At 43.3% G+C, this 22,387-nt stretch overlaps 1 protein-coding gene across 3 annotated transcripts in view; it reads right to left on the bottom strand.

The window, feature by feature from the left end:
• tent2 (terminal nucleotidyltransferase 2) overlaps nucleotides 1-5,948 on the bottom strand; it is a 37,856-nt gene extending 31,908 nt beyond the window's left edge. For 2 of the 3 annotated variants that reach the window (XM_007892084.2, XM_007892087.2), the window contains exon 1: nucleotides 5,863-5,948. The gene's annotated coding sequence lies outside the window, so the exon portion shown is untranslated. Of the gene's footprint in view, nucleotides 1-3,275; nucleotides 3,294-5,862 lie in introns of those variants that run through there. The other variant, XM_007892085.2, reaches the window with a different exon arrangement.
• Between the last annotated feature and the right edge of the window lie 16,439 nt (nucleotides 5,949-22,387).

The raw sequence follows: 22,387 nt of genomic DNA, 5'->3' as shown, positions 1-22,387 counted from the left end.
GATTTTGTTCACTTATTATAACTCATCAATGTAGATGGTTACAAAATACAGTAACAACTTAATTGAACATACTGAAAAATCATAAACATTAATTTTATAATGTCTCATATTAGATCCATCTAATTCATAAAAATGATCTGTGTAGGTTTGCTGATGCTAATACAATATTTCCAAATATGAATCTTCACCTTGATTTGTGTAAAAACCTAGACTGCACTTGATTAACAGATTTATTACAAACACTTATTGTATTATTCTGCATCTTCAAGTTTTGGTGTGTGAGTTTGGAGTCTTAGGGGTTGGAACAAACAGATCCCCTTTATATCCTCTTTTGAGAGTAAAAAGCATACAATTATTAATGGAGCTGAATGCACCATAAATTGCTTTTAGCACCATTAAGCCAATACCCCCAACAACATGATATTTGGATTGTACCACAGTTGCTCCACAGTACTCTGAACACAGTACACCAATGGTCATCATGTGAATATGACATCAATTTGGAGAATTTCATAACAATTGTTATTTTCCGGGACAGATGCTGCTGCTATTCTTCCTCAATCCATTACACAAATCCTTTCAACACATCAGCTCAAAAACGGAAGTTTTTTAAAAATAAAATACTGATATGGAAAGAAGCCTACAATGCCGGATATTTAAAACTCAAGCTAAAGTTTTAGGATCTTGAATAACTAATTCCTAGGTTTGAATAAGATTTTGTTCAATTTATCCAGAAAAGAAATACTGAGAATTTGCGATAATTTCAGACATGTGCGTTTTCTTCCGTCCCCTACCAACCCGCCCATTCCCTCAGCTCAGCCGGCTCCAGCCTGCTCCCTGTCCCCCGACCCACCCGCCCCACCATTGGCGGGAGAGCCTTCAGCCACTCTGCCCCCAACCTCTGGAATTCCATCCCCCAATCACTCCGCCTCGCACCCTCCTTAGCCTCATTCAAATCCCACCTCATGACCCTCCTCTTCGACTATGCCATCAGCCACCCCCCTTGCCCTTCCTTCTCCCCCCCTGACCCCAGCTTGGGTATGAAATGCTGTTCAGCGCCATGGGACATCCTCCCGATATGAAAGGCGCTATACAAATGTAATCTTCTTCTTGTTGTTGTTGTAGAAGCATAGAGTAGGTGCAATGAGGACTTTCTACCTCAACACAACAGAAGGGAATTTCATGCTCACAACATATTTTGAAACTTTAGCGTAAACTTAAGGTTACATAAGCGATATGCCTCCCATAATATAATAGGTATCTGTAACATGGTATTCAGGTTTCATGTATTGTGATTCGATAACCACACAATGTGGTATCCACAGGTACCATTTATTGTGATTGGATAATTATACAGTAATAATAGGGTATGTGACAATTTACAATGTTGTTCACACACAAAGTGGTGGCTATAATCACTTCAGTATGTACTAGATCTAAAGTTCAGGATCATTGGAGATTTGCCTAATAATTCTGTAAAGATTTTACAGTCTCAAGATTCCCAAAGATTACATTTGCTAAGTTTCACTACAAACTGCTGATTTCACGATTACTATAGCTACAAGAACTATAGAATACATGAAGGGTATTGTTTGTAAGATACAAGGGCAAATTTTCAATTGTTGATCCTTATTGGAACCTCGGTGTCGTGGTTTACAGTTTTTACCTGGACACTGTCCTGAAGGACCGTGCTGAGAAGAGGGCGTAGGTTACTCTGGTCATGCTCGTCCCTCTTCGAGGACATCAACAACAACAAAATTACATTTGTATAGTGCCTTTCATGTCAGGAGGAAGTCTCAAGGTGCTGGACAGACAAAGAACCCAATGTAGGTTAAGTTTGCAGCATACAAGACCCGTGTGCAAACAGGCCTCCTTTACGGATCCGAGCTCCTAGGATGCAGCAGAGGGCCGACCTCAGGCCTATTTAAAAAGTCCAGGATCAAGCAGTGAGGTAGATTTATGGCAAACACGGGAAGCGGCTGCAGGGAAGGAGGGCTCCAGCCTGCACTGACCCATCGAACTAACCACCCTGGGGATTGACATGGCTATTTGCCAAAGCTCCTCACATGAGGACCTGGATTAAGCAGATGAGTAAGCAATTGGTGAACCATCACTCAATGGGAAAGGGATGTGTGTCCAAGCTGCAGAGAGGAAGATGGCAGCAATGATGTTTCATGCTGAGCTGTGTTGCCCACCGAGAAGCTTGTCAGGGTGCTATCCTTCGGATTAGAAATCAAACCAAGGTCCCATCTGCCTGTCTAGGTGAATGTTAAAGATCCCATGGCACTATTCGAAAAGAGAAGGGAAGTTCTCCTGGTGTCCTGCCAACAATCCCCCAAATAAGATTGGTCACTCATTCCATGGCTGTTTGTGGGACATTACTGTGAGCAACAATCAGACAATCCACTATTCTGTGAAGCATATTCAGACGATTCATAGGCGTGATAAAGCACTATATCAAGTGCAAGGATTATTATTATTATTGAATTACAATATATATTCTTTACAGATGCAGGCATAGAAGTAAATTATGGTTGAGTGAATCCTAGTTCAATTATTGCATTGCAGCTTTACGTCAATCCTTTTTTTCTGATTTAACATAGAATAAGCAGCTAACCTTTTTTTGAAACTGCACACTTGTCACAACATTGAAAATCAATAGGCACAATTTGAAATAATGCCAAGTTTCCTATACATTAATTTAAATTAGCAGTCATGATGAATTCACAAGACCATTTCAAGGACCAGGGAACTGAGAAGCACTAGCCAAGCAGTTCTATTGGACAATGATAATATATTACACACACTAAAAAAACCCTGGAAGTTTAACTTTTCAAATTGCTGGCCAAATCAAGCACAGAAAACTCATATAGTAACAAATTTTAATTGTACCTTCCACGAAGGCTATGAATAGAAACAACATTCATTTACAGATGTATATCAGGAATTAAGAAATCACAGAAAATAAATCAGATTATAAAATACCAAAGGAACGCTCTGAGTCTCAAATTGCAAAGCACATTTGTCACATCATACATAGAAATACTACAACATAAAAATGTGCAGTTAAAGTGTTTAAAGTAGAACCTACCAAAATATCTCAGAGATTCACAAATAACAGATGTTAATTGTAATGGCTGTAATACAGCAGCCAATTATGCACACAGCAAATTCCCACAAACATGAAACATAAAATGAAATAGCCAATTTAACTGAAAGATTGTTGTCTAGGACACCAGAAGAAATACCTTTGTTTCAAATACAATAAAACTCACCCAAGTCATATCAGTCAGGACCATAACATTTAATATGATTTATGCGAAGTCCGAGTTGCAGGCAAACTGTAACAATCATATAAAATCCGATTTAATCCATAATCTATACTGCACATGCATAATTCAATATAATAAGTGTGCATGTACCGGTAATTGCACATGTGGTGACGGAGTAAGACTGAATTTCCCGCAATTCAATGCGTCTCGACCGATTGTGGTAACGCACTTACGATACGCATTGGAATTGCAATGATTCACGGGAAATGAAGGTCTTCTGTGCATGCATTGACGGATCAAGACTACGTTTCACGCAATTTAATGCAGCTGGATGGTAAGTACGCATGCGTCAATGGGTCATGATGGCATTTCCCGCGATTCAATGCAGGCGAGAAATGCGGGAGTAACGGAGGAGAGGGAAGCGGCATTACGATTTAGGAGGTAATAATATTAAAAATTAATAATTTTTGATAGTCTTGATAAGAAATTGAATGGGACTCGGTGCATATATAACTTGGGCGATGATACGATTTATACAGGAAAGACTTAGGCAAGTTTTACTGTACTGTTATGGAATGTTTAACGTCCAACCGAACAAAGAGATGGGGCTTAATTTAAGATCACACATAACAATAAAAAATTTGCCTCAGCACTGCACACGTGCATTAACCTGCATATCAAGCACTTTCACACAAAACCATTCCATTACGTACATCTACTGACATACTACAGAGGGTATAGAGAGGGATAAATGCTTTGGACAAGATGACTATTATACACTCTGGCACTCAGTATTTTCAAAAAGAAATAAAACTACAACTGTAACCCTCACATGGCTTGAGTTCTGGACAGAGCCTTGGATAAATGACAACAACAACAACAAAATTACATTTGTATAGCGCCTTTCATGTCGGGAGGACTTCTCAAAGGCACTGGACAATCAGACCCGAGCTGGGGAACGGGATTAGGGATGGTGGAGTGCAGGGGGGGCGGGGAAGGAAGGAGGGTGATCAAAGGCATGGTCGAAGAGGATCTTCAGACGGATCTTGAAGAAGGCAAGGGAGGGGTGAGGTGGAGGGACTGGCAGATGGAATTCTCCAGGGTGAGGGCAGAGTGGCGAGTTAGGGGACGTGAAGCAGGCCAGAGCCCGCTGAGCGCAGCGAGTGGACAGATTAGTAGGAGATTAGGAGGTCGTAGACGTAGGGGGGAGCAAGGCCATGGATGGCTTTGAAGGTGAGGACCAGGATCTTGAACTGTACCCTCTGTGTGATGGGAAGCCAGTGGAGTCAGGCGAGGATGGGAGTGATAGGGTCAGGGAGCCTGGTGCCAGAGAGGACAAGGGCTGCAGAGTTCTGGATGATCTGCAGCCTATGGAGGGAGGAGTTGGGGAGACTGACAAGCAAGCAGTTTGCATAGTCAAACCTGGATGTTATGAATGCGTGTATGAGGTTATCGGCGGCCTGTGATGTGAGACAGTGGTAGAGCCGGGCGATGTTCCAGAGGTGGGGGAAGGCAGAGCGGGTCATGGCACGGATGTAGGGTAGAAAGGATAGTTGAGGGTCAAACAAGATCCCAATGTACCGGACTGGCTTAGTTTGCATCCATGGATGGTGATGCTGACAGTGCCTGAGCTGTGGAGGGAGCCAATCAGGCGAGCCTCGGTTAGCTCTGCAGTGAGCTCTCATTCAGGACTTGATGTCTGACAGACATTCTGTAAGGACAGCAGCGGTCCTGGAGTCAAGGGTGGAGGCAGAGAGATAGAGTTCAGTGTCATCCGCATACGTGTGGAAGTTGACCGCATGCCAGGGGATGATGTCACCAAGAGGGAGCATAGAGATATTGAAGAGGAGGGAACCAAGAACAGAGCCCTGAGGACATGTCAATGCAAGTTACCAATGGAGAAAGGACCTGAACAGAACTGAACTTGAAGGATATCAGCAGACGGACATCGACCACCACGACTTAGTTCATACTGAACAACTCATACTGCCCCCACAACACCCCCGATCAGCACTACCTCCACCTCAGCATCCAGGGGACTGCCGGCACCTCAGCACCCAGGGAACTGCACCCCCCCCCCCCACCTCAACATCCACAACACTGCCCCCACCCACAGCACCCACACTGCCCCCCTCCCCCCCTCCCCTCACTCTCTCCCCCCTCACTCTCCCCCCTCCCCTCACTCTCTCCCCCCTAACTCGCCCCCTCCCCTCCCCTCACTCTCTCCCCCCTCCCACTCCCCTCCCCTCACTCTCTCCCCCTCCCATTCCTCCCCCCTCACTCTCTCCCCCCTCCCACTCCCCCACCGCTCTCCTCCCATTCCCCACTCCCCCCCACCCCCTATCCCCCACTCTCGCTGCTCACCGCCCTCCCTGTGTGTCTCTCTGTGTCCCTCTCACTGACACCCGCCCTGAGCCAGTGACCGTTGGGCTCGTGCCGGGTTCTGGGGCCGCACGCGGCGCGGCGCGGCCACCCCCCTCACCCCCCCCCCTCCCCCCCCCTCACCCCCTCCTCCCTCTCCCCCTCTCTCCCCCCCCCCCCGCCCGCTCCCTCCCTCCCTCCCTCCCCCGCTCTCCCCACCAGTACTCACCGAGTTCCTGTGACTCTCAATGTTTTCATATTTTACGGAAGAGGGTTCGCGTCGAGCGGACGCCTGTACTTCCGGGTCACAGGTCAGGGGGCGGCGGGTTTCCGGGTTTCCGGGTCAGGCGGAGGGCGCGCGGCCCTCCCGCCCCCTCCCGCCAGCCGCGTGGGTGCCGGACAGGGCCGCCCTGACGCTCGTCAGCCACCGCGTCGCCATCGTTCAGCTGTGCGTTCGCGGCCGAGCGTCCGAAACCCATCACCATCCAAACCCATCACCATCACCATCCTGACCCGTGTCCAAACCCAACTGAGAATTCCACGCATCCCCTCCCCCTCCCCTCCCCCTCCCCCCCCCAAACCACTCCCCCACACACCCACCTACACGTGGAAATCCCCGAGATAAGATTGTTGTGGACACTCTCTCCCCTGGAGGGACGCCTCTCGCTTACCTCGTTCGGGAGACCCCGGAGGGTGTTAGCCGGGGGTTGGCGAAGGCTGCGCGCGCGGTCAACTGTGTGGCTTGATGTCTTAATGCTTAAAGCACTTGCATGTTTTAAGTACCATTTGGAAGACTTAATAGAAAAGAATAAACCAGGATACTTGTGGAGGGCGGCGGCGGTACGGTATTGTACAATCCAGCTACGTTCAGGAGTTGACGGGTGGCCTGGTCTGAATAGTTTGCGGGTTCAAAGTGCAGGAAACGGTTTGGTGTGTAGCAGTAGTATTGTATTGTCTCGAGCTCTCTCAAAAGTGTTGGGTATAGGGAGTCTAATGTACACAGATAGTACTCTCCAATGTACTCCAAAATCCCAATAGGTGATATATTCTTAAAGAGTTCATTTGCTCAATATGCAGGAGACTTGATGTTTAGAAAGTGATCCTATTGGTAGCTAAGATACCTCACGTCATTTTTTTGTACTTTCTACTTCATTTGAGCATTATAAAGCTAACTTTTGAGTGATCTTAGCTTTAGCTTGAAACTGCATGGCCCCCTCCCGAGCTCAGGCTCCCAGTGAGTTGTATGAAACACTTTGCGACATCCTGATGTGAAGGCTACTGTATAAATGTAAATTGTTGTTGAATCATATTGTGAAAATATTGGATCATACCTGAAAGAACTCTGTCTATCATTGATTATTTTCATCAATAACCACCTATTTTGAAAATGGAGATTAATCTGGTAAATTGCAATTTAATATCATTCAGAAGGAAGCCACTGAAGCCAATAGACTTCTAGGTGTTAAATCAAAGACTCGTATGTATGTTATCAATACAGAAACGATTGAGGAGTTTAAAGGGACAATGATAAATACCTGTGCTGTTAAAATAGTAAAGAACTGCTAAGCTATAATAAAATACTGCAGCAGGTTTAGACAGGATGAATAACATCCTCAGGTTCTTACGTTTCTGTGTGGTTCTGGCTTTACACACTGCAAGATTATGCTATCAGTTTGAAAGTACTTTTTTCTTGTCACCTGCCCCGTTTTCATTGCTGCTCTACAATCTTCATTCATTTATTTACATCTTGCATTGACTTTTTCTTTGGTTTGAAGGAGCTTCATGCCAGCACTTAACATCACAAAATTTGGTCATTTGCCTTTTAATCTGGAAAAACTGGACTGAGACAATTTCTGAAAGCTTCCTTCAGAACGCATTATGTTGTGGAGACCTGTAGCTCAGTGGTTAGAGCACTCGCCTTGCAAACGAGACACCTGAGTTCAATTCCAGGCAGGGCCAAACCTTGGGCAAGTTTCCTTACTCCACACGCCTAATAATAATCCCTCCAAAAACAAAAACAATAATAAGTTAAGTCACTTTCAATCCACGACTGTTTGTGGGACACTGCTATACGTAAATGGCTACCGCGTTTCGCCCACAAATATACGGTCAGTTCACTTTACAGTCTATTCTGTGAAGCACTTTGAGATGTTGGGAAGATGTAAAAAGCGCTATATCAAATGCAAGGATTATTATTATGTTTGAAGGGGATTGTCAGCTTTCTCTCCATACTCTATCTACAACATTGTTTAAGCAACCACACAAAATTCCACCTGAATTTGACCTGTAAAAGAATTTGTCTTAAAATTTAAGATTTTGCAGAAAATTCTTAATTTGACAACCAGTTCCTTTTAGGATGCGGATCTGATTCTGATTGAGGAATGAGCACTGACTCCTCAAAAGTTATGACAAACACTTTGAAATTAGGACTGGGTGATGTAGCGTGTTAGCAAATTAGCCTTTCGCTTCTGCTGAGACTTGTAGCCTTTCATGGTTCAAATCTGCTGAGACTGTTAGAATAAAAGTTAGTTCCACTGCTTACATTCAATCTCAGTCCATCTGTATCATTGGTACAATGGAAAATACGAAAGAGATGATTATTCAGTTGTTTCCTCACATCTGCTCCATTAATTCAAATGTGTACATTTTGTCTGTTTTTAACTAATTGCATTCTGCAAACAAGAGCTCAATACAAATGGTAATATACTATAATAGTATTTATATTAAAATAAATGGAAATTGTAAATTCTGCTGAATTGAGTGCAGCTCAGTTGACACATTGTCCTCGTTTAAACTCTTCTTTGTTGGAGATGCCAGTACTATTCCAACAAGATATAGTCTCAATTAACTTGGTATAACAATAAATACTATTTCTTGTATTTGATATAGCACCTTGCATTGGGAGGATGTCTGAAAGTACTTCACAGGAGTTACTATGAAGTATCGTGACAATGTATTTTCTTGCAAACGCAACATACTTGATTTGAAAAGTCAATTTATAATTTACAAATGTATAAAGTAAGTCTGTTGTTTACATAATTTATCAATATGAGTTCCTTCCTTGTATAACAAATATACCCAACACGTTTCATAAAGATGAGACTACTGGAAGACTATTGGATCAGCAATATTGAAGCTCCAATGTTGTTGGTGCTGCCAACAACCCATCCTCTGGAACTCCAACCCACAGTCCCTCCTCGTCACCCCCTCCCTTGCCTCCTTCAAGACCCATCTCAAGACCCTCCTCTTTGACCGTGCTTTCGATCTCCCTGCTTCCCCCCCGTGCCCTCCACCCTCCCCGACCACCAGCTCAGGTCCGAAACACTGACTGTCCAGCGCCTTGGCACGTCCTCCTGATGTGAAAGGCGCTATACAAATATAATTTTGTTGTAAGTTTTTGAGTTCCTCACAATGTAATACAATGAGGCTGGCCAGCATTCCTCCGAATGATGTTAGTATTTTAATGCAATCAAAGTGACATCGATAAGCTGTTATTCTAGACATACAACTGAGAAGTGTAGTTTGCATTCAAGGGCGATCAAATCCTTCCTTCGAGAGAGATGGTGACCCCATAGTCTTGCTCTCCTCTCGATGTATTGGGATTTATTAAACTTTTATAGTGTATTCTCATGCCAGCCCCTGACCAGTTGTGATTTCACAGAAACTATTGACCAGTTCATGCTGGTTCTTTGTTTCACATCCGCATTTGCATTTCTTCTGGCCTTCTTAGTCACTTTTCACATCCTCTTATCAAAGAAGATGTCTTTGTTCATCCTGCCTCCTGGAGCTATATGAGTCTGCCACCATTACATTCTCCTCCGGAACACACACAGGCTGAAGAACAAAGTCTCTGTCTCTCTTTCTGTCTTTCTCATGGAAACGGCCTGCTTGAGATGAGAAAGCGGCAGAGGTCTGGCTGAAGCCATACTCTTTCTGTCAGGATACACTAAATGTGAGCACAAAGCGCACCTAGCAAAAACCACCAGCTTACAGTGTTAAGAGAGTAGGGGCCGCAAGTCTATTTCTTTCTCTGCTGTGGTGATCACCTTAGCTCTAGTTCTGTGGATATTGGGTGGTGGATACCGACCTCATAGGGGAGATGTCAACAGAGCCAGGGTGGTGACTGGACTATTCATACGCATCGTAACATCTGTCTCAGATGAGTACCAAGAGAGGACTGAGACATGACAGTCTCGTGTCACTTACCCAGGCTGGTCCTCACAATTGAGGGATTCATACCCTCACACAAAAGGATTTTCTGATTTTAAATGATAAAGGCAAATATACTCTGATCGTGTGATTTACTCATGTAAATTGGTCATAATGTATTAGCATAATGTATTACTACATTGCATTGCCATCAGCTCAATAATTATATTCTCCATGTTCCATAAACAACAACAAAATTATATTTATATAGTGCCTTTCATGTCGGGAGGACGTCCCAAGGCGCTGGACAATCAGTGTTTTGGACCCGAGCTTGGGATTGGGAAGGGCAGGGCCAAAAGCAGGGTGGCCGAAGGCACGGTCAAAGAGGAGGTTCTTGAGATGAGTCTTGAAGAAGGCAAGGGAGGGAGCAAGGTGGAGGGACTGTGGGATGGAATTCCAGAGGGTGGGGGCAGAGTGGCTGAAGGCTCGTCCGCCAATGGTGGGGCAGGCGAGGGACATGGAGCAGGACTCTGAACAGATGGAGTGGGCAGTTTGGTAGGGGGTTAGGAGGTCGCAGAGGTAGGGGGGAGCAAGGCCCATGGAGGGCTTTGAAAGTGAGGACCAGGATCTTGAACTGTATTTTCTGTGTGATGGGGAGCCAGTGGAGTCGGGCGAGGATGGGGGTGATAGGGTTGCGGAATTTGTTGCGGGAGAGGTCACGGGCTGCAGATTTCTGGATGATCTGCAGCTTATGGAGGGTGGAATTGGGGAGGCCGACAAGCAGGGCGTTGGCATAGTCGAGCCTGGATGTAACAAAGCCATATATGAGAGTTTAGAACGGCCTGAGGGTTGAGGCGGTGATGGAGTCTTTTGATGTTGCAGAGGTGGTGGAAGGTAGAGCAGGTCATGGCACGGATGTGGGCAACAAAGGATAGTTGAGGGTCGAAGAAGATGCCTAGCTTCCCGACTGGCTTTGTGAGGTGGAGTGTGCATCCGTGACTACTGATGTTGTCATTGCCGTGGTGCAGAGGCGAGGGTGGGAGCCAATCAGGAGAGCCTTGGTCTTGCTAATGTTCAACATAGCTCTCATCTTGGACTTGAAGTCAGACAGTAGTCTATGAGGACAGCAGTGGTACTGGAATCGAGGGTAGAGGCAGAGAGGTAGAGTTGGGTGTCATCCACATACATGTGGAAGTTGACCCCATGTCTGCGGATGATGTCACCAAGGGGGAGCATATAGATATTGAAAAGGAGAGGGCTAAAGACAGAGCCCTGAAAGCTGACAGAGCCGTGACGGTGCTGGGGCTGCAGGAGATGCCGTTAGTGGTGACCAAGTGGAGACGGTGGGAGAGGTATAACAACAACAACACCTTGGATTTATATAGCGCCCTCCATGCTGGACTGCGTCTCAGAGCACTTCACAGTAACGGATCCCTGGGCCGAGCCAGGGGGAGGGGAGGAAGGTGACCAAAGGCACAGTCATAAAGAAAGGTCTTCAGAGACCTGAAAATAGGAAGAGAGGGGGCGAGGTGAAGGGAGTGAGGAAGGGAGTTCCAGAGCCTCAGGGCGTAGTGGCTGAAGGCACGACCACCGAGGGTGGAATGGACGACTCGGGGGACAAGGAGGAGGCCACACCTAGAGGAACGAAGGCAACGGGCACTGTTTTGAGGAGAGAGGAGGTCAGAGAGGTAGGGGGGGTGCAGAGGAGTGGAGGGATTTGAAGACAAGGGTGAGGATCTTGAAGTCGATCCTTTCTGGGACAGGCAGCCAGTGCAGTCTGGCAAGGACTGGGGTAATCGGGGAGCGGATTCGAACCAGGCAAGGACAGGTCCGTGAAGGTTGAGCTGAGAGGAGAGGTGGTGTAGGATAGAATGGTCAACAGTGTCGAAGGCAGCAGAGAGTACGAGGAAGCAGATGTTCAGAATGTCATTAGTGATTTTGACCAGGGCTGTTTCCTTGCTGTGGGCAGCACAGAAACCCGATTGGAGGGGTTCAGAGAGGGAATGGCAGGAGAGGAAAGAGTGAAGCTGGGACTTGATGACTCGTTCCAGGCCCTTGGAGAGGAATGGGAGTTTGGAAATGGAGGGATAGCCTTTTAGTGGATTGAGGCTGAGAATAGGGTTTTGCGAGTTGGTCTTGTTGTCAAGGTCTGGATCAAAACACTTGCATCTTTTGATGTAGTGGAATTCAATTAATTTCAATAATGGGGGTGTGAGAAGGCGTAACCTCACTTACCACAAAAAGAACATCAGATAATGTGTTTGAGCACTCGCATTAAATATCATTAGATTGTGCATTGGTTGATAGACTTGGTTCAAGTATGGACTTGATCGTGAAACCATGAAGACGATTCCTACTCTGCCTTCATTCACATCATTCACACTATCATTTGCATTAAATAATTACATAATGCTTTATGTTTGCTCCTCCTACACATGCTTTATTAATTACTGATGGTCTTTATTAATTATACTGTAGTGGTGTTGTGGTTTTTCTTTGTCATTATATTAATACGATTTCTTAATAAGCTCTTTAATAAAATATGAAATCCCCAAGTGCTGCATTTTTATTGTGCAGCAACTATTAGGCTAAGCAGCAGCAAAGAATGGCAACTGCTGATGAGGCAAGACAGTCAGTGACAGTAAAGTCTGGGGTGAGTACATCAGGATCTAGCAATTGGGTGCATTACCAACCAGTTTCTCATTCACAGTATTCTGTATTGTACAGCTGTGTTGGGGAGATACCCAGCTATAACATGGATGCTGACATTTTGCCTTCTTCCTGCTTGCTGGCCTGTACCATTGCAAACAGGGTTCCCAGCAAAAATAATGCAATTCACGGAATGAAACACAGTTGTGAAATATCATGCAGCCCATTATCATCAAGTATTTTGCAAGTTACGGGAGAAGGAAGTGAAAATGTGATGACATGTATAATGACAAAATTCTGTTTTAATTTGTCCAAACTATGCCAGTTGATACTATGTTTTCTCTTAACTGCAGACAAGAAGTTGTTGTTGCAAGGTCTTTCTTTAGCTGATAGTGTTATATTTTATTCCCAGTGCACAGTAACAAAATAGCGTTGCCACAATTGTTGAGTTAATGCTGTTTAGGAAGACTAAATCATGTCCAATATTTTGTGTTAGTGAAAATGTGGGAGGTTTGTTCCACAGTAATATGGAGGGGTAAGGGCAAAGTAAATCAATTTAATACAGTTCCACCAACATAATTTTAAAGATAATCGAGCAAAGCATGTCTCGCAGCGCTGTGTTGCCTGAACTGGTACTTTGGATGCAGTTAGCCTTGTCAGGAAAATAAAATTTATAAAAATACACATGCTTACGAAAGCTTTAGGGATAATAGCTTTTAACTCTATAAAATCCAAATTTGCCGAAACATAGATACTGCTCCACATATCTCTTACCATCTCTCTCACTCCTAACATAACTCAAGAAAGGGCTCTGCTCCTCACCTCCTGCATCTTTAGTCTAGAAATCGATACTTATGTTAAGGAGTTCTTGCTTCAAGGACCTCAAGACTGTGCAGTTCCTTAACCCCCTCAATCTTTTCTTTTTCCTACAGCCTTCAGTCTTTAAAAAAGTTTGACATTACCTAACCAATAATTAATATATCCCATCATCTCACCTATTATTTTCAGCATTGTTGGTGTTCTGCACATACCCTTGGCCCTTCTACTATTGTAGGTTAAAAATATGGCTTCTGGTTTCTGATCTTTTATCTTTTTCCGAGCATCTCTTGCCATTGTGCCATGATTGGGACCTTGGCACGTTACAGGCATGGAACTGGATTCTACAGCAGATATGCACCCTGATCTTAGACCAAGAGCCACCGTATCACCCCAGACAAAACAGAATTGTGTTTAGAAACATATTTGTGCATCAAATTGTACCAGCAATTCCTGACATGGTGATTTCTAAACCTGCTAGATTGGCAGGAGACTTGCCCTTGGAAAAAGAACGGAAAGCAAAGGGCAAGTAAGTACAGGGTATTTTCGTACAACTTTTTTTGCAGCTGGTTAGACTGATATTGGCAAAGGCTTGGACAATTTGTTCTTCCTGCTCTCTTCCAGATAATGGTATAAGAAAGAATTTTTTACAGCATCTTACCACGTTGAATCATCACAAATCGTTTAAAGATTAAGTGTAGCATCAGTGTTTGTACCAGCAATATCACACAACCAACTCAGAAATATAACCAGTTCATCAGGAAGATTACGCCTGTATGTTTTTGAATAGTGTCACAGGCTCTTCAGTGTCAACAGAACAGGCAGGCGGGGTTGTGGTATAATGTCTCATCTTGCCTCAACTGAAGGACATCCTTTCAACAGTGCAGTACTTCCCAACACTGCAATGGAACGCCTGCTTAAGCTATGAGCTCAAGTGCTGATGATAGGCTTGAGCCCTCAACAATCTGAATAAATGTGTTTCAGCAACAAGTGCTATCAACTTAATGTGACACCATACTGTAATGGAGAAAACAGGAAATTTTGAATATATTAAACTATATGTATCAAATTATACTAAATCTATTCAACTAAGGAAATGCTGTGAATGCAAAAGCACTAATAAAGTCCGTTTTTATTGTGTCCATTTATCAGGTCATAAATGGGAGCAAATTGAGAGGAAACAATGAAAAAAACACTAGTAAAGTTGATTAAAATCAGTTCAAATTTTGCCATTGTTTAATGTTTCAGTGCCCATGTTAAAGATAGTCAGAAAACAATCACTTATTGCAGTCCACCTCTATCTAGCCAGCCACTTTGCTCACACATGCCAAACAGCAAATATGAATTATTCTAGTGCCAAGTAATGACTTGGACTCTTAAGAATTCACCCTGTAGCACATTATGTACTCACAGTTGCATGATTTGTACACAATTTCAGAGTTCAGAGGTTTTCTGCGTGAAATTCCCACATCAATTGGCAGGACTGCAATGGTTGCTCCTCCCATTAACTGTAAAAAAATTAAACGAATGCTGAACAATTCGGAGAAAATCAATTTAAAAATTAACTCACCTCTATTAATAAACGATGACCCAGCATAATTGTTAGTTTAGTATCCTGGACAAAAGTTTCATAAATTAAGCAGGGTGATCCAACCTTTGGCTGCTGAAGACTGGAGGCCGGATTTGAGAAATGTCCACGGGCTACATAAGCAGTAATTGACCAGTCCCATCGCTGGGCAGAGCCTGAAACTCAGGTGACTGTCTCCTGATTGGCTCAGGGCCTGTGTGTTGGTTGTATTTGCTCGTCAACCAATGAAGTTTGAAATGGTTCGGGGGCCAGCTGACATCATCCCCGGGCCGGATGCGGCCCATGGGCCGCCAGTTGACCACCCTGAATTAAAGTATTCTATATATCAAAGTTTGGAGGGATAACATTATCCTATTCACAGGAAAACATACTATTCTTCTATCACCTCTCCTCTTCATTGGACAATAGAAGATTTGAACAGGATTTGATCAATGTAATAATAATACTAATCCTTGCATTTGATATAGCGCTTTCCATGCCTTCTAAACATCTCAAAGCGCTTCACAGAATATATTGTAAAGTGAATTGACTGTGTATTTGTGGGTGAAACGTGGCAGCCAATTGCAGCGGTGTCCCACAAACAGTCGTGGATTGAAGTGACCAATTTATGATTTTTTTTCTTGAGGATTATTATCAGGAATGTGGAGTAAGGAAACTTGCCCAAGGTTTTACCCTGCCGGGAATCTGTAATCTTACTGCTGCATGTGTTGGGCAAACAAATATTCTTGGATTTATTTGTTTATATTAACAGCTGCAAACATTTCTGGAAATTGTTTTTTTTAATCAATCTCATAAATTTTACTTTTTTTTTCACAGACTAACCACACAATCCGCTGGTTCGGAAGGGAAATTGTTTTCAAGATTCTTGTCACTGTACTGCATTGCCTTATTTACATTGCTAGTAGCAAAATAATATTGCTTTCAACAGGAGAGTAATGTATAGTGTGAAGCCTGATATAGTTTTCACTCTGCATAACATTGATCTGTGGCTGTTAACAACACTTAAATGGATTTCAGAGCTCTGTGCATTTTCAACTCAGCCATTTTTGCAGAACACTGAAATCAGTAGTATTTTAATCTTATGTAATTATTGCACTAAATCTGCTCAATTGTTGGTGGATGAACTTTCAGCTATTCTGCCCCTCTGAAACTTCATCCCTTTATTTTGTTCCCCCATCCTCCTTGCCTTCAAAACATACCTTGTCACTACAACCCATGCCAGGTTCCACTGGCTGCCTGTTTAAGATCCTCACACTCACAAATCACTTCATGCCCTGGCTTCTCCCCATCTCTCCAAACTGCTCAAATCCCAGTCCTATTCCTATCCCCTTCTGCATGCCCCTCATTCCCTCCACTCCACCAACAGTGGTAGTGCCTCCAGCCACTGTTATACCTTCCAACCTTGTAGAAGGAAAAAGCAGTAGATGTTCAACAAAAACCTGTACATGTGTTAAAAAAAGCAGGAATTTTTAGTGGCATAAATTTCAACCTGGCTTAGTGTCTTCCTCTCCAACCCTGCACCCCCAAAAAAGCTCTGAGAAGTAAAAAGCAGATTTTCCGTAGCATATATTTCAAGCAATTATTCTGACTAAAAATGTGATAATAATTAAATAAAAAATGTTCTGGAATTCTTTACTGAAATGTACCCGACTACCATTTGATTTTACCTATAACATTCTGAAAGTCAAACACTCTATATGCGTAATTTAATGCACATTCTTGTTTCATCTTGAAATTATTAATCGTGGTAATAATCCATTTCACATGTTAAAAATCCACCCTGCATCAAACTCCTGCCAGCCCACAGGATGCCCACAGCTCAATAACGATTGGTTTAGCCGCAGGCATCAACAGAGCATCATTTTTAAATGTGCAATCTCTGCTCCCTGTAGACTGTTGAGCTTTCCCAGTAGACTTGCAGATGGACCTAAAAACCTGTAGTCTACAGGGGAAATCCGTAGATTTGACAGGTATGCACTCTGCCCCAAAATTCTGGAACTCCCTGCCTCAATCCCATTGCCTTGCCTGTCTTCAGATCATTCCTGAAGATTTTGCTCTCCAATTGTGCCTACAGTCACCTCCCTTTTCCCCCAGCTTTGGACGTCCTCCCAACATGAAAAGTGCTATATAAATGTAAATTGTTGTTAAACGAATCAATCAAGACTTGATTGACACAGTCCAATCAAAGTGTGGCTAAGATCACCTTCATAAGGTGCTATCAACCAAGTTCCAACCCAATATGTTCCTGACACATACAACAAGATTCCATTTATAGAGCGCCTTTCACGTCGGGAGGACGTCCCAAAGCGCTGGACAGTTGGGTCAGGACCCGAGCTGGGGGGAAATGGTCAAGGTGGGGGGAGAAAAGGGAGGGAGCGAGGAGGGGGGAAATGGTCAGGGTGATGGGAGGGAAGGGAGGGGGTAGAGAGTTGAGAAGGGAGCTGAAGGCACAGTCAAAGAGAGGTCTTGAGACCGGCCTTGGAGGAAAGGGAGGAAGCGAAGGCACTGGGGGATAGAGTTCCAGAGCCTCGGGGCTGAGAGGCTGAAGGCCCAGCCACCGATGGTAGGGCGGTTGGGGCGGGGGATGTGGAGCAGACCGGAGCCAGAGGAACGGAGGGTATGGGCAGGTAGATAGGGGGATAGTAGGTTGGAGAGGTAGGAGGGAGCAAGGCCGTGAATGGCCTTGAAGGTGAGGATGAGGATCTTGAATTCGATCCTGTGGGGGATGGGGAGCCAGTGGAGGCGAGTGAGGGTGGGAGTGATGTGGTCGCGAAGCCTGGTGCGGGACAGTACACGAGCTGCAGAGTTCTGAATGACCTGCAGCTTGTGGAGGGAGGTGCCGGGAAGGCCGGCGAGGAAAGAGTTCCCATAGTCCAGTCTTGACGTGATAAAGGCGTGGACCAGAGTTTCAGCAGCGTGAGGGGTGAGGTAGTGCCGTAGTCTGGCGATGTTCCGGAGGTGATGGAAGGCGGTGACATACTGCTCAGCCCTGATTTGTACTACATTATACTATACTATTGGTGGCAAATCCCTCTGGTATCAGTCTATTCACATTAGAATATAACATCCTGTAGTGCATTAAATTCAAAGACTGAATATAGTGGCATTTTTCTAAATATGTTCAGTGTGTATGTGTATTTGTACAGGAACAATGAGAAAAAAGATTTCTGGTGTATAATTGTGGATGATGGTTGCTAATGGTTACTTTGGTGAAAGTTGAAACTTGAAAGAATGAAGTACCCACGTTTATACTCATGTCTATTATTGCTATTTTTGACTTTTATCTCTCCTTGGAATATCTATCTGAACACCCCTCCCAATAATCTATAGTCCCCGAGGGCCACTGTGTTATACACATTTCTGGTTCACTGACCTGATTCACACAATAATCCAACCAATGTGGTGTTTACCAGCATAACACTAGATCTAGTCAAACAAAATTCCACATTACTCCATATGAGTAATTGGTTGAATCATCTAAAGTTCATTGATTGTGATTTCAGTAACAGTACTGAAAAGCAGCATTCTGATATTCAGATTGCATCACAGTCAAACTAATTTGAGGAGGGTTAGGTTGAATTGAGGATACATTCCTGAGATTCCTACCTTGTGATGAACAGCAATGGAACCCAACCCATGATATTTGAAGTCAGCAGATAATTGAAAAAGATAGTGGTGCCTCGATCAATAGTACAAACTGGGTTTGAACACAATAACTGATTGCTTGTATTGTACAGGGATACGATTGTACAGGGATAGACCAGAGTTGACTTAACTCAGGTTTTTTTGTTTAGTTGAGCCAGCATACTAGTCAGTCCAATATCTACCATGGCTGGCTTTGGCTCAATGGCAAAAGCCATTGTGACAAATACAGCAGTGTCACACCCAATCCTGTTATTCACAGTCCTTGTCAACTGATTTGTTAGCAATGTGTTATCATTGGATTAAAACATTCTGCATTATAACGTTCATCCCAGTAGCTTTAGCATGGGTTCAATGCAGAATAAAGAGTTTGCTACAATAATTCTTTATACCAGCCTCAAAAGAATGCCTCTAACGATAGCAAATTAATTTCTCACCCCATTATCTATCTGGCCTGTCAATAAAACTGACAATTTAAAGTAAATTATTGTCATTATTGTCTTAATTTTGTTGTCTAGCTTCATAGTAGTTGAGGATTGCTCGCCTCATTTCACTCAAGGCTCTAACTTAGAAGTCAAAATTAAAAAACAAAATTCCGTCTCATCATCCTAGTTCAAATCTTACTCCAGATCCAAGGAATAAAATAAATGTTCCACTCCAATGGATTTTGATATTTATTAATTTTTTGTCAACAAATTTGACATTTTTAAAAATATTTTGCTTGCTGGTTTCTAAGTGAATTGCAGTATGTCATAATCTTTCTCCCCCTCCCCCTTATTTCGTTATTATTTTCCCCATATTTTCTTATTTTGTTCTTTGACCAAGGGAGACTGTAATAATGCTCTCACAAGTTGACTTCCATTCTGATTTTTAATCCCTTGCTGTGTGGAAACAACTACTTTTTACTTAGGACCTCACCAAGGTCATGCTTTCACCATACGTTTAAATATGGATATAACTTACAACAACAACTTGCATTTATATAGCACCCTTCATGCCAGATGGCATCTCGGAGCGCTTAATTCTTACTATATTAGTGACAACAACAACGACAAGATTATATTTGTAGAGCGTCTTTCACATCGGGAGGACGTCCCAAGGCACTGGACAGTGTACAGCATTTCAGACCCGAGCTAGGGTCGGGGAGAAAGGGAGGGGAGGGGAAGGAGGGGACCAATGGCATGGTTGAAGAGGAGGGTTTTGAGGCGGGATTTGGATGGGGCGAGGCGGAGTGATTGGGGGATGGAGTTCCAGAGGTTGGGGGCAGAGTGGCTGAAGCTTCTCCCGCCAATGGTGGGGCGGGTGCGTCGGGGGACGTGGAGCAGGCCGGAGTCGGGTGAGCAGAGGGAGCAGGTGGGTTGGTAGGGGGTTAGGAGGTCACAGAGATAGGGTGGGGTGAGACCATTGAGGATTTTGTAGGTGAGGACCAGGATTTTGAACTGGATCCTCTGAAGGATAAGGAACCAATGGAGTCGGGCGAGAATGGGGGAGATGGGTCACGGAGTTTGGTGCGGGAGAGGACACGGGCTTCAGAGTTCTGGATTATCTGCAGCCTGTGGAAGGAAAGGCCGACAAGCAGGGCATTTGCATAGTCGAGCCTGGAGGTGATGAAGGCATGAACAAGACTAAACCCCTTTATGTGTTGCTGGGCTAGCAATGCTAGTCTTTTCTTAGATTTCCCTTAATGCATGATTTCAGGGGGGAAAAACAAGTCAACATTGATATAAGATTGATATAGGATCTCAGTCTTTCTCTGTTCCAATGAAAAATATCCATCTGTCATTAATTCATTGCCCACTCATTGAGTGGGTGATGTGTGCATAGGTTTAAAAGTGCATTTATGCGGTAGAAGCATCATTTTATGGCATAAGTTTTATAGAATGGTAAAATGTTATTTGATAAATAACAGCAATTAGTCCACTGAGTCCTGTAGCTCAGTGGTTAGAGCACTCATTTTGCAAGTGAGAGAGCTGAGTTCGATTCCTGGCAGGGTGAAACCTTGGGCAGGTTTCCTTACTCTACACGCCTGATAATAATCCCTCAAAAAAAAATTGGTCATTTTCAATCCACAACTGTTCATGGAACACTGCTGCGCGCAATTGGCTGCCGCATTTCGCCCCCAAATATGTACAGTCAATTCACTTTACAGTCTATTCTATGAAACACTTTGAGATGTCAAATGCAAGGATTATTATTATTAATTAAGCTTCGACAAACAGCAAGTGCCAAATCATAAAATAGTGAACTTTTGGGAATTTTCTTTCAGTCACAATCAACCCAGGTCTTAATTTAAGGATGACCAGTGGAAAGAGAATGGCACAGAGTATCAATGCAGGAATGGTACACATGTTTTTCAACAGTTTCTTATTTGCAATGAACTTACTTTCCATTGGATTACATTAGTGCACTGTTCTGAACAGATGCATATGTGTGCAACCTGGTCATGAAGCTTATATTATAATTGTGCTTTCACAGGCATAGGGCAGTGCATCCTCCATATGAATAATGCAATGGTCTCAAATCCCTCAGTAAACATTGCTATGTTAGAGGCAACATATGTCAAGACAGTTACAATTTGCCTGAAGTGTAAGCATTCCTGTGCTAAAGGATCCAATCTATATATAAACTAAATTTGAAAAACTGGCATGACGGAGGAAAAAAGACATTGGGAGTCTAATTTGCTGATAACCTGCTTGAATAATCTGCAGCTTGGGCTAACCAGAGGGAATTACAAGTACTCTTCATTTTAAAATGTGAGGAAACAAAAGAAGGGTGATATATGACCATTTAATGCATACATTCTATGGACCTGGAGACTAACAATTATCAACACCATTTTTTTGAAAAGACTTGTGAGGCATATGTAGTGTAACAATGGACTGCTGAACACTGCAGATATATTGGAGACTTGAACCAAAGGTATTGGCATTCTATTTATGTTGCATTTTCAGCTACTACTGTATTATGATACAGGGAGACTGCATGATAGGCGAGAATAATATAAATATACAAGACATCTGGGGACATTCAAGTGGAGATCTCAACTTCAGATGCAGTTTTGAGGGTTTTCACAATCGGTTTTCTGACCTTTAAACTTCTTTCATGATGTATCACTATGATTACAGTAGGTTCTTGTGCTCAATGAGAACTACTTTTGTGTTTTTTCAAAAAGTCATTTCAAGTCATTGACTCTTTTCCAAAAAAAGTCTGTGCAGCTCAACAAAGGATTGCACACTTTGTTGGGTTTTTTTTTGCTATCATTATCTATAGATATGTCCATCCTCTTTGATGTTGATGGCAATTTGGCTGTTCCTAGGAAAGTATCTTAAGGCTTGGCAACGTGTTTGAGAAGAGCTTAGACTGGGAAAAAATGTGCCTGTCATCACCTCCTTCTCAATTCCCTTTTGTGCTTTTACCACAAGCAGGGTATGATGTCATATTTATTTGCACTGTTAGCACAGATTAAAATGTGGAATGGGCTTTTGGGTGGAAATTTGAATAATGCTGACTAGCTTCTGATTGAATATCTTAATTTAATTTTAGACAATGATTTGTGTAAAGTGCTGCCAGTGTCCTCAAGTGGTAATTATGCTATGTCGCTATAAGAATGAAGGTCACCTTTTCACTTCCAGATTAAATTTCACCCCCTTAAAGACTGGATCAAGGCATGTTTAGATTGAAATTGTTTGCAAAATAACTTTCAGTGTATTAACAAATTCCAGGGGTGGGCGACACAGAAAACATAGATGAATTTATCTTGCAAGCTATAGATGAAGGGAAATACAATTAGGTATCTTCATTACTCTAAGGGTTGAATTTCATCAACAACCAAGTTCATTAAGCAGCCTTTTTTGTTCCATTCTATGGTAAATATACTCCAGTGATGTGTACTGTATTATTTGGGCTACGT

This window comes from Callorhinchus milii, unplaced genomic scaffold, assembly GCF_018977255.1.
Source record: "Callorhinchus milii isolate IMCB2004 unplaced genomic scaffold, IMCB_Cmil_1.0 Scaffold1, whole genome shotgun sequence".
Taxonomy (NCBI): Eukaryota; Metazoa; Chordata; class Chondrichthyes; order Chimaeriformes; family Callorhinchidae; genus Callorhinchus; species Callorhinchus milii.
This window is presented reverse-complemented; position numbering and strand designations above follow the sequence as displayed.